The 14,255-nt window shown below is 51.6% G+C and overlaps 1 long non-coding RNA gene across 4 annotated transcripts in view; it reads right to left on the reverse strand.

The window, feature by feature from the left end:
* The window catches only part of LOC149124609 (uncharacterized), a 62,974-nt gene that overhangs the window by 21,092 nt on the left and 27,627 nt on the right, over positions 1-14,255 (reverse strand). For 2 of the 4 annotated variants that reach the window (XR_016213313.1, XR_016213311.1), the window contains exon 2: positions 3,722-3,851. This is a non-coding gene — a long non-coding RNA (uncharacterized LOC149124609). Of the gene's footprint in view, positions 1-3,721; positions 3,852-4,154; positions 4,293-4,325; positions 4,595-14,255 lie in introns of those variants that run through there. The other 2 variants (XR_016213312.1, XR_016213314.1) reach the window with 2 other exon arrangements.

Raw genomic sequence — 14,255 nt, forward strand, 5'->3', positions numbered from 1 at the left:
AAATCAAACTTGGATGAAATCAACTTATTGGCTTTTCCCCTATTAATCCCTGTTATGTCAGTGTACTGCAGGGGCCTGCCCAAGAAACCCTAAGAGAGTTGAGGCAAAAATTTGCCTCTTCCACCTTACTTTTTTTTGTTGTTGTTGTAAGATTTATTTATTGTATTTGGAAGGTAGAGTTACAGAGAGAGAGAGAGAGAGAGAGAGAGAGATCCTCCATCCACTTGTTCACTCCCCAAATGGCAGCAACAGACAGAGCTGAACTGATCCAAAGCCAGGAGCCTGGAGCTTCTGGGTTTCCCATGTGGGTGCAGGGGCCCAAGGACTTGGGCCACCCTCTGCTGCCTTCCCAGGCAAATTAGCAAGGAGCTGGATTGGGGTGGAGCAGCCGGGACTCGAACTGGTGTTCATTCGGGATGCTGGCCCTCTACACTACTTCTGAGCAGGGCTGAGAGAGAGGCCCCAGGCTAGAACCTTTCTTATGGCCACCAAGAAGAGAGTAGGAACACTCACACCTGGACCCGCATGGAAGGGGGAGGAGGCTAGAGTGGTACAGGTGGGACTGCAGCACAGGGGAGGCTCCAGAGAGGGGTAGGGAGCCCAGTTCCTCTTTGCTTGCTACCTCCCTGCACATCAGAGCCAGCCCACCTGTGTTCACACCTGCCGCCTCTCCTCATTTTCCTGTGGTGGGGACTGCAGGACTGTTAACCCCTGAGGTTGCCATGTCCTCATTTCAAGCACGGACCTAATTCTAGAACTCTCCTAACAGACCTGCTGAAGTGTCACCATCCACACAAGGCACCAAGCAAAGGGCCTGCCCCATGGTAAGCACTAGATAAATATCAGCCGTTAGCACCATCACCACTGTTATTCTCCCTTCATGATGGAAGGAAGCTGGGACTTCCCTTTAGTTCAGCTCCTACTTATAGATCCGATGGAGAGCCGATCCCATGGACTCTGAATGAGCTGAGTGAGGCCAAGGTGGACACGACCTCAATCCCTGGCCCTGTCCTCAGGCCAGGCTTCAATAGAGCCAGCCTTTGGGGCCATCACTGTCACCGGCCAAGCCTCGGAGCCACGATTCTCAGACTCTCAGTGGTCACTGTAAACCCAACAAATCAGTCACTACAAACAGTTCCTGGGAGCCTGCGTCTTCAAGCAGCCCCCAATGACTGTTGAGTGCCTTTCTGTAGGTCGGGTTCGAGAATCTTTGGTGGGGCCCTTCCTGGAGCCTCTTTGCTCAGGCAGCGTGAGCCAGCGACGCTGGGCCGGGCAGTAGGATCTCATTGACTGGAGGTCACGAGCGATTAACAGCACAGGGCTTCTCTACCACCGGGTCCTAATGAGAATGCCCAAGCCACAGTCGGGGATGTAGGTCCTCATCTCTCCCTGCCCCCCAGGGACCTGGGTACCAAATCCTCAACCGTCAGATCTCCCTGAGCTTCCTGGTGATGTCGCTGTTGCCAGGACAGCCATGTGACAGCAGTGCCCACAATGGTGCAAACACCACTGTGCATCAGGTGTGTGAAGCACCCATTCCAGTGCGGCTCTGCGTGCCACATTCTGATCCGGACAAAACCACGTATGGGGTCCTCACCAGTGCAAGGCAAAGCCTGAGCTGCCCCCGAACCTCCAAAACTGTGCGCTGAATAAATCCTTTTCCTTATAAAGTACCAACATAGCCACGAAAAATTGACCAATCCACTGCAACCTTGAGACAGTCCCACGGAACAGCTCTTTGTGGGCAACAAGTAGCACCAGCGGCTGGCCCTGTCCAGGGAGCAGGAGAGAGGTGGCTGCACCACTCAGCCCCCCTCTTCCTTCCTAACTCACCTGTCCCACAAACAGCTGAAAATCTCAGCCCTTTAGAAAGTCAAGAAGGAGGGCAGAGGAGACGGTTTTGGAAATCTTGTCACTGCGTAAAAAACACAGCCAACCAGGGCGACGGTGTTCTTGCTTCAGGCTGGAGCTGTGGGGTGAAAATCAGTACTGTTCCATACTGATCCAGTGCTAACGATGAGCAAAGCTTAGACACCTCTGCATACAGGCTGGCTGTAGATTCCTGACCAAATCAGCTGGGAATGCTAGATATAGAAGGGTTTTTCAGACACAGTGCCAATGAAGTCTTGGAGCATTTTGGGGGTGGGGCTGCCCACTCTTTGCAGGATGCCTCACAGCAACTCTAGTCTCTATTACCCACAGCCCCCACCACAGTCGTGAGGAGCCCCCACCCCAGTCGTGAGAATTACAAATGTTTCTGCGCATCGTCTGCTAGGTGACAAATCCCTCCTTGTTGAGGATGGCTGAGAGACACCTTGTGTTGAACATTCAGAGTGTGCAGGGAATGTCCCTGGTGGTTATGAGGGACTCATTCCCGCTGTGCCCTCACTTTTCACCTTCTAGGAAAGGAAGTAACAGGTGCTGTTGGCACCAATGTTCCTCTGACCCATGCAGAAGCAAGCAGGAGACAGATAGCCTCACACATGATGACTTCTTCTTCTCCTTCTTTTTTTTTTTTTAATTTTTTTTGACAGGCAGAGTGGACAGTGAGAGAGAGAGAGAGAGAGAGAGAGAGAGAGAGAAAGGTCTTCCTTTGGCTGATGATTCACCCTCCAATGGCCCCCACAGCCAGTGCTGTGGCCGGTGCATCGCGCTGATCCAAAGCCAAGAGCCAGGTGCTTCTCCTGGTCTCCCGTGGGGTGCAGGGCCCAAGGACTTGGGCCATCCTCCACTGCACCCCCGGGCCATAGCAGAGAGCTGGACTGGAAGAGGGGCAACCAGGACAGAATCTGGCCCTGTGACCGGGACTAGAACCTGGTGTGCCGGCGCCGCAGGCAGAGGATTAGCCTAGTGAGCCATGGTGCCGGCCCTTCTTCTTCTTCTCTTCTTGTTTTAAAGATTTATTTATTTATTTGAAAGGCAGAGTTACACGGAGGCAGAGAGAGGTCTTCCCCAAATGGCCACAATGGCTAGAACTAGGCTGATCCGAAGCCAGGAGCCAGGTGCTTCTTCCAGGTCTCCCATGTGGGTACAGAAGCCCAGGGACTTGGGCCATCCTCCACTGCTTTCCCAGGCCACAGCAGAGAGCTGGATCAGAAGAGGAGCAGCTGGAATCCGAACCGGTGCCCATACGGGATGCTGGCACCACAGGTGCCCCCATGTTTACCTCTTGTGGGAGTCAGGAGCAGAGAATACTCTGGCTCTCTAAGCAAGGCAATCATACAGACCATTTGTGGGACTTTTCCTGACAGGGGTGGGCTTGGAGGACACACAGCTTAGGAGCAGAGGTGCTTTGGTTTGAAGAGAAGGGTGCCTTCCTCAGGTTGCCAGGGGTCTCCATCTTCGGCTTCACCATCTCCTTCTTTCTCGAAAAACCTCACAGTTGCACACTCTGTCCTTGCACCTGGGCCCATGCTTGTGCTGAGCTGGGAACGTCCGGGTCTTTAAGGGCCTGAAGGTTCAGCCTTCATTGCATTTGATGTGCCCAAAGCTCCAACCTGAAGCAAGAACATCGCTGCCCTGTGTTTTTCACACAGTGACTTGGTGACACAAATTGTTTAAATGAGATGCGAGGGGGACCCCAACTCGTTGCGTGGTTTGAATAGCACTGAATGTTAAACATGTGTTGTCTGCATATCCGTTTCTCCACAGCCAGGCGCCAGCCTGCACTGGCACCCGCTTCCGAGGTGTTGTGGGCGGCCGGGACGCCGCCCTTTCTTACCCAAAGCTCTCCCGGGACCCTACGCTGTTTCCTTTCCGGGGTTCAGCCGCGATTACAGCACTCCTGGCGCACACCTGTCCTGCGCGGGAGACATTCCCGCACCTGCCCGGGACCGTTCGCTGTCTGCTTCCTGTGAAAGGAAAACCATACCGCCTTTGAGCCCCACCTGTCTGCTTCAAGGACCCGCTCGGCGTCCCCTGTTGACAGCCCCCGGCAGCAGGCCCGGGCGGACTTGGGGGAGCCCCGCTAGCTGCTCGGGAGCTGGCACGACTTGCTCGCCCTGTAGTTCACTGCCGCTTGCCTTTATTCTCTCCGCTTGGACGAAGATTAAGGCTTATCTTTCTCTGCATACAATTAAGAGAAGCACTCCCGCGGGGGAAGGGGAGCGTCTCCCAGCGTCAAAGGCTGCCCAGGGCTGGCCAGATCCACTCACTTTAGGAACGGAGCAGAGCCAGATCCCGAACCCCAGCAGCCGCGGCCCCGGGCCACCCTGGGGGCTCTCTGCTGCAGGCTTCCTTGCTCGCTTCGGATGTCTCTCTCCCGCAGCCTGACTGCACCTCCCGGCTGCTCCCCGGAGGGGCGTCCCGCCTACTTCCCCACTCACCGTTGCGGGAGCGCGGCCCACCGCCCACTTCGGGCCGCCAGGGGGCAGCAGCGCCGTCGAAAGGCAGCTGGGGCTGGAGCCCGCGTGTCCTGCGCGCCTCGCTGGCTCAGAGCCTTTGGCGGTGGTGCAGGCCGGCCTGGCGGGGCTGCCTCATGGCAGGGGCCATGATGGGTGGGCCGCCGTGCAGAGAAGGGACTGCCCGCTCTCCAGGTCATTCCAGGGGCCGCACCCGAGGCAGAGGGAAGGTACAGGGAGCCAGCTAGTGTTGGAGGAATGATCTTCCGGACAGGCGCAGTCCAAGCCCGGAAACAGGCTGCCTTGTGAGGCCGTGTAAATATGCATCAAGCAGCAGGTTCTCTATTAATGTATAAGAAGTGTCTGGGGCTCCATTACAATGCAGTTGCCTGCCTCAACTCCCAAAGGTTAGAAGCCTGTAGGTTGGCCGGTGCCACGCCTCACTAGGCTAATCCTCCGCCTGCGGTGCTGAACCCTGGGTTCTGGTCCCGGTTGGGGCACCGGTTCTGTCCCGGTTGCTCCTCTTCCAGTCCAGCTCTCTGCTGTGGCCCTGGAGTGCAGTGGAGGATGGTCCAGGTGCTTGGGCCCTGCACCCGCATAAGAGACCAGGAGGAAGCACCTGGCTCCTGGCTTTGGATCGGCACTGGCCGTAGCGGCCATTTGGGGGTGAACCAACGGAAGGAAGACCTTTCTCTCTCTCTCTCTCTCACTGTGTAACTCTGCCTGTCCAAAAAAAAGCCTGTAGGTCTGCGTTTGGGAATCATATATAGATAGATAGATTGATTGATTGATTTTATTTATTTGAAAGACAGTTACAGAGAGACAGGTCTTCCATCCACTGGTTCACTCTCCAGATGGCCGAAACGGCTGGAGCTGCACTGATCCGAAACCAGGAGCCAGGAGCTTCTTCTGGGTCTCCCACGCAGGTGCAGGGGCCCAAGGACTTGGGCCATCTTCTACTGCTTTTCCAAGCCATAGCAGAGAGCTGGATCAGAAGAGGAGCAGCTGGTACTAGAACCGGTGCCCATATGGGATACCTGCACTTCAGGCCAGGGCTTTAACCCACTGCGCCACAGCGCCAGCCCCAATCATGTATATTCTTGACTCTGCTGGGACTCATGTGGGTGCTCTGTGGACCACACTTTGGGGACCGGTGCAATCACAGATGAAACAGCAGCAGAATTTCCACGCGGACAAGGTGGAGAGAAAAGCAAGATTTATTTCAGGCAGAAGCCTCCTGCCGAGGCAGCCTGGGGTAGGGGTTGGAGAGAGGCAGACCCGCTGAACTGTGAGAGTCTGAGTCTTTGAAACACTTTTAGGGGAAAAAAAAAACAGAGCAGCAGCTAACAACCAGCTAGAAGGTGGGGACAAAACCCATCAAAGGCCAGATTTGTGATCCTACTTGCCGGATCTAGATTGCTCAAGATAAAACAAAACAGCCATCAGGAGGGTAAGCTGAGAACCCTGAAGGGTGGGCTGGGCACTTCTGTTTTGCTAAAGGCAGCTTTTGGGGAGACACAGGCAGTAGGATTTGGCACCTTGATCTTGCTGAAGATAGCTTTTGGTGAAGCAAGCATTTTGCACCCTCCTTGGGGGACTCCTCTTTCCTCATTTTCCAGGGACCAACCTGTCTGTCCCCGGTCTGACTCACGACCAACCCTGGCATTCTGTTTGTTGTTGTTTCTCGGAGGAAGCTGGTCTCCAGGAGCAGATGCAAATATTATACACGACGGAAGGAGCCGCCCCCTTTACGGCCGCCTCTGCCCTTTCACAGCCCCCAGGTGACAGGACGCCTCTCTCCCTCACCCTCACGCCAGCCTTTCCCCTCTCCCGGCATCCAATCCAAGCTGACCATGTCACAGTGCCAACGGGTAAAACGGCGGTGAGGAAAGGCAGTCTTGGTTCCTGGCTCACGGGAAAGAATTTCCACGCAGACAAGCAAGATTTATTTAAGCCAGAAGCCTCCTGCCCGCAGCAGCCAGGAGGGGGCTCTAAGAGGGGAGACCCAAGAAACCGGTGAAAGCGGAGTCTTTCTTTTTCTTAACATTTATTTTATTTATTTTAAAGACACAATTACAGAGAGAGGTCTAGAGAGAGAGAGGTCTTCCATCCACTGGTTCATTCCCCAAATGACCTCAACGGCTGGAGCTAAACCAGTCCGAAGCCAGGAGCCAGGCTGCAATGGCTCGGGCTGGGTCAGACCAGAGCCAGGAGCTTCTTCCATGTCTTCCACATGATAGCAGGGGCTCAAGCTCTTGGGCGTTGTTCTGCTACTTTTCCCAGGTCATTAGCAGAGAGCTGGATAGGAAGTGAAACAGCTGGGACACAAACCGGCGCCCACATGGGATGCCAGCATTGCAGGCAGTGGCTTTACCCGCTATGCCACGGTGCTGGCCCCTGTAATGAGTTTAAATTGAGCCTGTTCGATCCAGAACACTTGCCCTGGAACACTACACTGCCTGCCACAGAAATAAAGGGCACGTTGAAGGAAACGACGATAGAATTGAGTGAAAGGTGAATTCAGAGAATAAACCTTATTATGCATGCTGAAGAAGTGGCCCGGCTGGTCCAAGTGAGTTCATTCATTGATTGAATAAATACTACTCACTCTCAGCCAGTAAAGGGATGATTTCCTGGTTTCCTATATGTCCCATAAGGACTTGTAGTTCAAGGGAGTAATGAGTCAATGAGCTTATGCTTGAGTTTAATGGCAAAGGAGCCTGTGAGTTAATGAGGGGATTCCCGACTTCTTGACAGAAGCCACAGAAAAGAAGGAGGGGTGACGTTTAGCCTACTGGTTAAGACACCTGCATTCCATATCAGAGTACCTGTGTTCTATTCCTGGCTCTGGCTCCTGACCCCTGCTTCCTGCTAATGCAGACCCTGGAAGGCAGCAGCAATGGTTCAAGTAGTTAAGGCCCTGCCACCCACTCAGGAGACCTGGATTGAGTTTCCAGCTCCCAGCTTGGGCCCTGGCCCAGCCTGGAGCCATTGCAGGTGTTTGGGGAATGAACCAGTAGATGAGAGCCCCCCTCCTGTGTGTGTGTGTGTGTGTGTGTGTATCTGCCTCTCAAATATATACATTTTACAAAGAAAGCAGTGAAGGGAGGTACAATCAAAGTTGGTCAAAGACCAAATTGCACTCCCCATTAGCAGTAGTCTGAGCCCATGGACATGATGTCCTCAGCCACCACGGTTTATTCCCAGGTTTTCCCCAACACTGTGCAGAAGTGTTTGCTTTTCTCTTGTTAGAGTTCTGTGTAACCTTCTCACTCTCCTCATGCCATCCCTGGAGAGTCCCCAGTCTGCTGTCACTCTTCTATGTGTGTCACATTTTCTGTGTTGACCATCTGCTAACCCAGACAACAGGTCCCTGTGCTGGGAGAAATCCTTCCGGGTCCCTCACTTCCACATCCACCTGGGACAAGACATGTGTTCAATTGAAACTTTCATTTTGTTTTTAACTTCTCTCACTGTTATCATTTTCCTGAAGATAATTTAAGAAAAAACGAAACAAGCTGAGCCCTGAACTAGCTCATCCTTTGGAAAATGAAGAATTGAAAATCATTCCCTGACACATGCCAGAGACCCTTGAGGACGTTGTGCTGCGTGGAATAAGCCGATCACAACAAGCAAAGGTTCCTTACACACGTGTATGGCGGTGGCTGACGCTAGCTGGGGCTAAGACGTCTGCTTGGGACTCAACCAGAACAACTGTGGCCTCACCACAGGCCCTGCACCCCTTCATGACCTATGGCTGGGATGTAAGAGCAAGCATAGCAACAGAGAGAGAGAGAGAGAGAGAGAACGCACCAAAGAACGCTGTGTCATCATTCATGACCAAGCATCACAAAGTCGTTCACTGGCATCACCCAGCAATGGGTGTGTGTGTGTGTGTGTGTGTGTGTGTGAGTTGTGGCAATTGCTGGCTTCCATAATAGAAGTATTACCACCAGGGCTGCATGCCAGATGTGAGCATGGCGCTAGGAGAAGGTGCACACTGCCTGGCTGGCCGCTGGAGAGGGCCCCAGCACCTGGCTGGCTCAGCTGCACCCCATTGACTGAAACAGATGTCTGCCTAGGTGCAAGGGGAGGGGCTGACTCCGCCTCCCCATAGAGGGGTTGGGGTGGTCCCGGCACTGGAAGAGCATGGGGATTTGGAGGCTGTCTTTGGAAAATCACATCTGCCACAGTCAAGAAGGACAAAGATCTGAAAGAATTCAGAGGAAGAGACAATGTAGAGAAAGTCCCCCAAAACAAGCAGAGCAAGACAAAGTCCTTCTCTTCATGCGGGAAGGAGATGCTGGGGAGGGGGCAAGACCAAGGCGTGTTCTGGGAAAAAAAGTGTGATGAGGAGGGGCAGAGGAGCGGAGAGCAGACACGGAGACAGTCTGAGCAAAGAGCTCCTCCCCACAGCATCCTTGGACTCGCTGGCCACTCCTCCTTGAGTTCATCCAGTATCTGCTCCTCCTGTGCCAGACACTGTTCTAAGTGCTGGGACCCAGGCACTGAAGAGAATAGGAATCCCTGGGGTATCCATTTGCCAGGGCTGCCGTAACAAAGCACACAGACTGGGACCTTCCACCGCGGCGGTTCACGGTCCCTCAGCTCTGCAGGCTGCAGGTCCCAGATCAAGGTGTTGGCAGGGTTCCTTTCTTTGGAAGATTTCTCCTTGGCTCGTGAATGGCTTCCTTCCCCATGCTCCCACTTGGTCTCTGCTGTGTGTGTCTATGTCCTAAATTCCTCCTCTTATTTAGAGATTGATTGATTTGAAAAACAGTGACAGGGAGAGAAAGAGCGAGAGCAAGAGAGAGAGGGAGAGAGAGATCTTTCATCTGGTTCATTCTCCAAATGGCCACAATAGTCAGGTCTGGGCTAGGAACGAAGAACTGTATTTGGTTCTGCCACGTGAATGGCAGGGGCCCAAGTACTCAGGCCATCTTCTGCTGCTTTCCCAGGCACATTAGCAGGGAACTGGATCATAAGTGGAGTAGGGGCTGGTGCCGTAGTGTAGCAGGTAAAGCTGCTGCCTGTAGAGCCAGCATCCCATATGGGCACTGGTTAGAGTCCCAGCTGCTCCACTTCCAATCCAGTTCCCTGTTGATGTGTCTGGGAAAGCAACAGAAGATGGCCCAAGTGCTTGGGCCTCTGCCCACATGGAAGACCCAGAAGAAGCTCCTGGTTTCAGATGGGCACAGCTATGGTCATTGTGGCCATCTGGGTAGTAAACCAGCAGATGGAAGACCTCTCTCTCTCTCCCTCTCTCTCTCTCTCTATCTGCTTCTGCCTCTGTCTCTCTGTAACTCTGCCTTTCGAATAAATAAATACATTTAAAATTTTTTTCACTGTTTTGTCAGTGGGAAGCCGCAAACTTACTCCAGTGTCCCTTGTTTTGAATTTTTATTTTTATTTTTTTATTTGAAAGCTATATGGATATAGAAAGAGAAAGAGAGAAACATATTAACAGAAAGAGATCTCCCATCTGTTGGTTAATTCCTCAAGCGTCTACAATATCCCAGCCAAGGCCAGGAGTGCAGAACTTAATCGAGGTCTCCCTGTGGGTGGCAGACACCCAACTCCTTGAGCCACGCCTGCTGCCCCCAGGACTCACACCAACAGGAAGCTGAACTCAGAAGCAAATTCAAGTCAAACTTGAACCCAGGCCCTCTGAGGTGGGATGCAGGCATCCCCAAGTGGTGTCCTAACCCCTGTGCAAACACTCGCCCCTTCTTATCTCCTTTTGGTGGGACAAGAAGGCTTCCTAGTTTTCTGAAAAAAATATCTCACAGATTCATTTATACGTTCCACCCCCCTATGCCCAGAAGCAGTCATTTGTCAGTGGAGGCCTGACTTCTGTTAGTGGGGAATAGATTTAGGGGCCGCATTGTGGCCTTGCAGGCCAATCCACTGCCTGTGACGCCACATCTCTTCCTGGTGCCTGGTTGTGTCCTTGCTGCTCTGCTTCCAATCCAGCTCCCTGCTAATGTGCCTGGGAAAGCAATGGAGGATGGCCCTAGTGCTTGGGACCCTGTGCCCAAATGGGAGACCCACATGAGGCTCCTGGTTTCAGCCTTGTCGCTCCCCCTCTTCATGGAGGAACGACACAGGACCCTGCGCTGTTCTTTTGTCTGCTCGGCCCTCCCCGGGTTTGCTGCTGGTTCTTCCCGGGTTGGCTGCCAACCCTTCCACCTCCGTGGAAGGGCGGTTCCCCCTGCCACATTCCCCACTTCCGCGGGGGAGCGGCACACCGCCGGCCGGCTCTCTCGGGGGCTGCACAGGTGTTCCTTCAGATAGATGTTCCTCTTAGATGTTCCTGGTGCATGTTGTCTCTCTCCTCCTTTATAGTCCTCTTCCACCAATCCCAACTCTGCTACCCACACGCTGAGTACGCTGCTCTCCTCCAATCAGGAGCAGGTCCTACAGTTTATTGGTTGAACTGGAGGCAGCTGTGTAGAAGCTGTTTCTCCCTTCTCAGCGCCATATTGTGGGAGAGCAGATGCATAGAATAAGTCTTAATTCCAGTAACTTAGTCTAGTCCGAGTTGCTCCCAGTTGCTCCCCACAAGCCTGGCCCGGCCCTGGCTGCTGTAGCCATCTGGGGAGTAAACAAGTGGATGGAAGATCTCTCTCTCTCTCTCTCTCTCTCTCTGTGTGTGTGTGTGTGTGTGTGTGTGTCTCCTTCTCTCTCTGTAACTTTGATTTTTGAAATAAATAAATCTTAAAAAATAAAAAAGATGGGGGCCAGCGCTGTGGCATAGCGGGTTAACACCCTGGCCTGAAGCGCCGGCATCCCATATGGGTGCCAGTTTGAGACTCGGCGGCTCTACTTCCAATCCAGCTCTCTGCTGTGGCCTGGGAAAGCAATAGAAGATGGCCCAAGTCCTTGGACCCTTGCACCCGCGTGGGAGACCTGGAAGAAGCTCCTGACTCCTGGCTTTGGATTGGCACGGGTCCGGCCATTGCAGCCAATTAGGGAGTGAACAAATGGATGGAAGACCCCCCCCCCCCGCCTCTCTTCTCTCTGACTTTCAAATAAATAAATAAATCTTAAAAAAATACAAAAGACTAACATCTGTCCACAAGGAATGTTTATTGCTTCTGCAAAATTGTTACCACCACTCCATTTCAGTCAACAAGCTTCCCTGTTGTGGGGAGCAACCCGGACTAGACTGAGTTACTGGAATTAAGACTTATTCTATGCATCTGCTCTCCCACAATATGGCGCTGGGAGAGAAGAAAACAGCTTCTACACAGGTGCCTCCAGTTCAGCCAATAAACTGTAGGACTCGCTCCTGATTGGAGGAGAGCAGCGTACTCGGCGTGTGGGCAGCCGAGTTGGGATTGGCGGAGGACTATAAAGGAGGAGAGAGACGGCATGCACCAGGAACATCTAAGGGGAACACCTGTGCAGCCTCCGAGAGAGCCGGCCGGCAGTGTGCCGCTCCCCTGCGGAAGTGGGGAATGTGGCCAGGGGGAACTGCCCTTCCACGGAGGTGGAAGGGTTGGCAGCCAACCCGGGAAGAACCAGCAGCAAACCCGGGGAGGGCCGAGCAGACAAAAGAACAGCGCAGGGTTCAGTGTCGCTCCTCCACGAAGAGGGGGAGCGACACCTGTGTCTGTTTTTAAATAATGAGTTCATTTTGATATTTTAAATTTACCTTTAATACTATAGTATTTTAGGTGATCTTTTTGATTTTTATAATTGTATTCTTTTTCTTTTACACAGAAATTTTGACTCCAAAAGTTACTAACAATTTTATGATTTGTCATATAATAGCACTGCTAGAAAATAAAGCTACTGGGTCACATGTTCAAATATCTTTGCAGTTTTTTTGTCTGTAGAATACAGCCCACTAATTCGGTGCATATAGTCCCTGACTTAAAATGGTAAAGCTGATGGATTTTTGGCCTCTTGTTGGAAGTGACAGGCACTCAGTGGAAACTGTGCTTCACCTTCTGAATTTGGGGCTTGCCCCAGGCTCCGTGAGGTCTGAGCCCCTCTCTCCCAGAGGCTGGGCCTCCTGTCTGCACCACAGTCGTGTGGGGAGACACTCAGCTCCACAGTGAGCTGTGCCGCTGAGCCCTGGTGTGCCTCGGTCAGGGTATGCAGTGTGTTCTCAGCTTCCGATATTTTCAGTTTATGGTGGACTTATCTGGATGTCACCCCACTGTAAGTCAAGGAGCAGCTTAGTGCTTGAATGAAATCCTCCCTCTGTATAGGCATGGTCTGGGTTTTGTAGGACCCCAAAAGCGGTGTCCTCTTGTGACGACCCCAGAAACACAGACTCCGGACCAGACGATGCAATAGAACAGGAGGTAATTTTATTTCATTTGTACAAATGGGCCCTCTACTGCTGCAAGCAGCAAGCAAGCGAGAGGAGCCCCGAGCAGCTATCTCACACAGCTTTTAAAGGGCAAAACCACAAAATTAACATATTATAGGCTGGCGTAAGTTCATTGGATAATTTTCAGTAGCGGGCCTTGTATGGCAGTCTAAAAGTGGTAATGTCGGTGGAAAAGTACTAGGTCAAAGGGATACATTAGGGGAGGGGGTTTCTAGGAGAGAGGAATAGGTTGCTACGTGCCTTGCAGCTTTCTTTGTTAACCTTGAGCAAGCGTAGGGAAGGGGCTTATCTACAAGGCAGGTGTTCTGTGTATCTCTGGTTAGTAGCTGACTGCTTTCTCTGTGAACCGGTTTACTCCCCATTTCCCAAGGCCGTCTCTGGAACGGTTTGTCTCAGGAGCCCCATTTTTTTTATGGTGGCTCTTGGCTCCTTTCAGTTTAACATGTGCTTGTGTTCCTGTTTTTTGTTTCCGATTTTAAGGGGTTTTGCTTTTGCTTTTTAAGAATAGGCGTTGCATTTGCATTATCTAGAGACCAGGACTTACAGAGGAGTCTCATTTCTTTCTCTTGCCCCTCTGGTATTTTGCTCATACCTAAGCATTTGTATTGATTTGGTGTTTTTTTCAGGATTTTTTTGTATAAATATCAGCAAATGCTTAGATAATATCTTATTTTCTACCTTACACAAAATGTAGTGCTATTCTGTACTTTGTCAATTTTTTTCCACGTAATACTATATCCTGGGGCTCTCTCCAAATCAGCACAAAGGAAACTTCGCTGTACTTTTTTCTATGTTATAGCGCTGTTAAGTTTATTCAAGTACTGCCCTATTGTTGCAAAACTGGGTTATTTCCAATCTGTGGGGGCTACAAATAATGCTCCACACAGACAACCTTCACAAGTAGCATTCTGTGCTTGCATGGTTGTTCCTGCTAGATAGACCTCTAGGAATGAAATCGCTTGATCAAAAGATAAATGCGTCTGTGATTTTGTTAATTACTGATAAATTCCCCTCCATGAAAGTTGTAACATTATGTGTCCCTACCAGCTCTGTGTAACAGGGCATATTTCCTTGTAATTTTGATAATATAGTCAATAATATTGTCAAACTTGCAGGTTTTTGCTAATCTGGTAGATGAGAAAAACAATGTTTATTTTCTACTGCCTTTTTTTTTCTTTTAAGGCTTATTTATTTATTAGAAAGGTAGAGTGGTAGAGAGATGGAATAGAGAGGGAGAAATCTTTTTTTTTTTTTTTTTAAGATTTATTTATGAGCTACAGAGAGAGAGAGACAGACAGAAAGGGAGAGAAATCTTCCATCCACTGGTTCATTCCCCAGTTGGCTGCAATGGCCAGAGCTATGCCAAGCTGAAGCCAGGAGCCAAGAGTTTAATCCAGGTCTCCTACATGGGTGCAGGAGCCCAGGGACTTGGGCCATCTTCACTGCTTTTCCCAGGCCATTAGTAGCAAGCTGGATTGTAAGTGGAGCAGCCAGGACTGAAACCAGTGCCCATATGTGATGTCAGCACCGCAGGCAGCAGGTTAAACCGCTTTGACACAACACTGGCCCAG

Source organism: Oryctolagus cuniculus, chromosome 9 (genome assembly GCF_051225735.1).
Source record: "Oryctolagus cuniculus isolate XC-2025 breed Fujian yellow rabbit chromosome 9, ASM5122573v1, whole genome shotgun sequence".
Taxonomy (NCBI): domain Eukaryota; kingdom Metazoa; phylum Chordata; class Mammalia; order Lagomorpha; family Leporidae; genus Oryctolagus; species Oryctolagus cuniculus.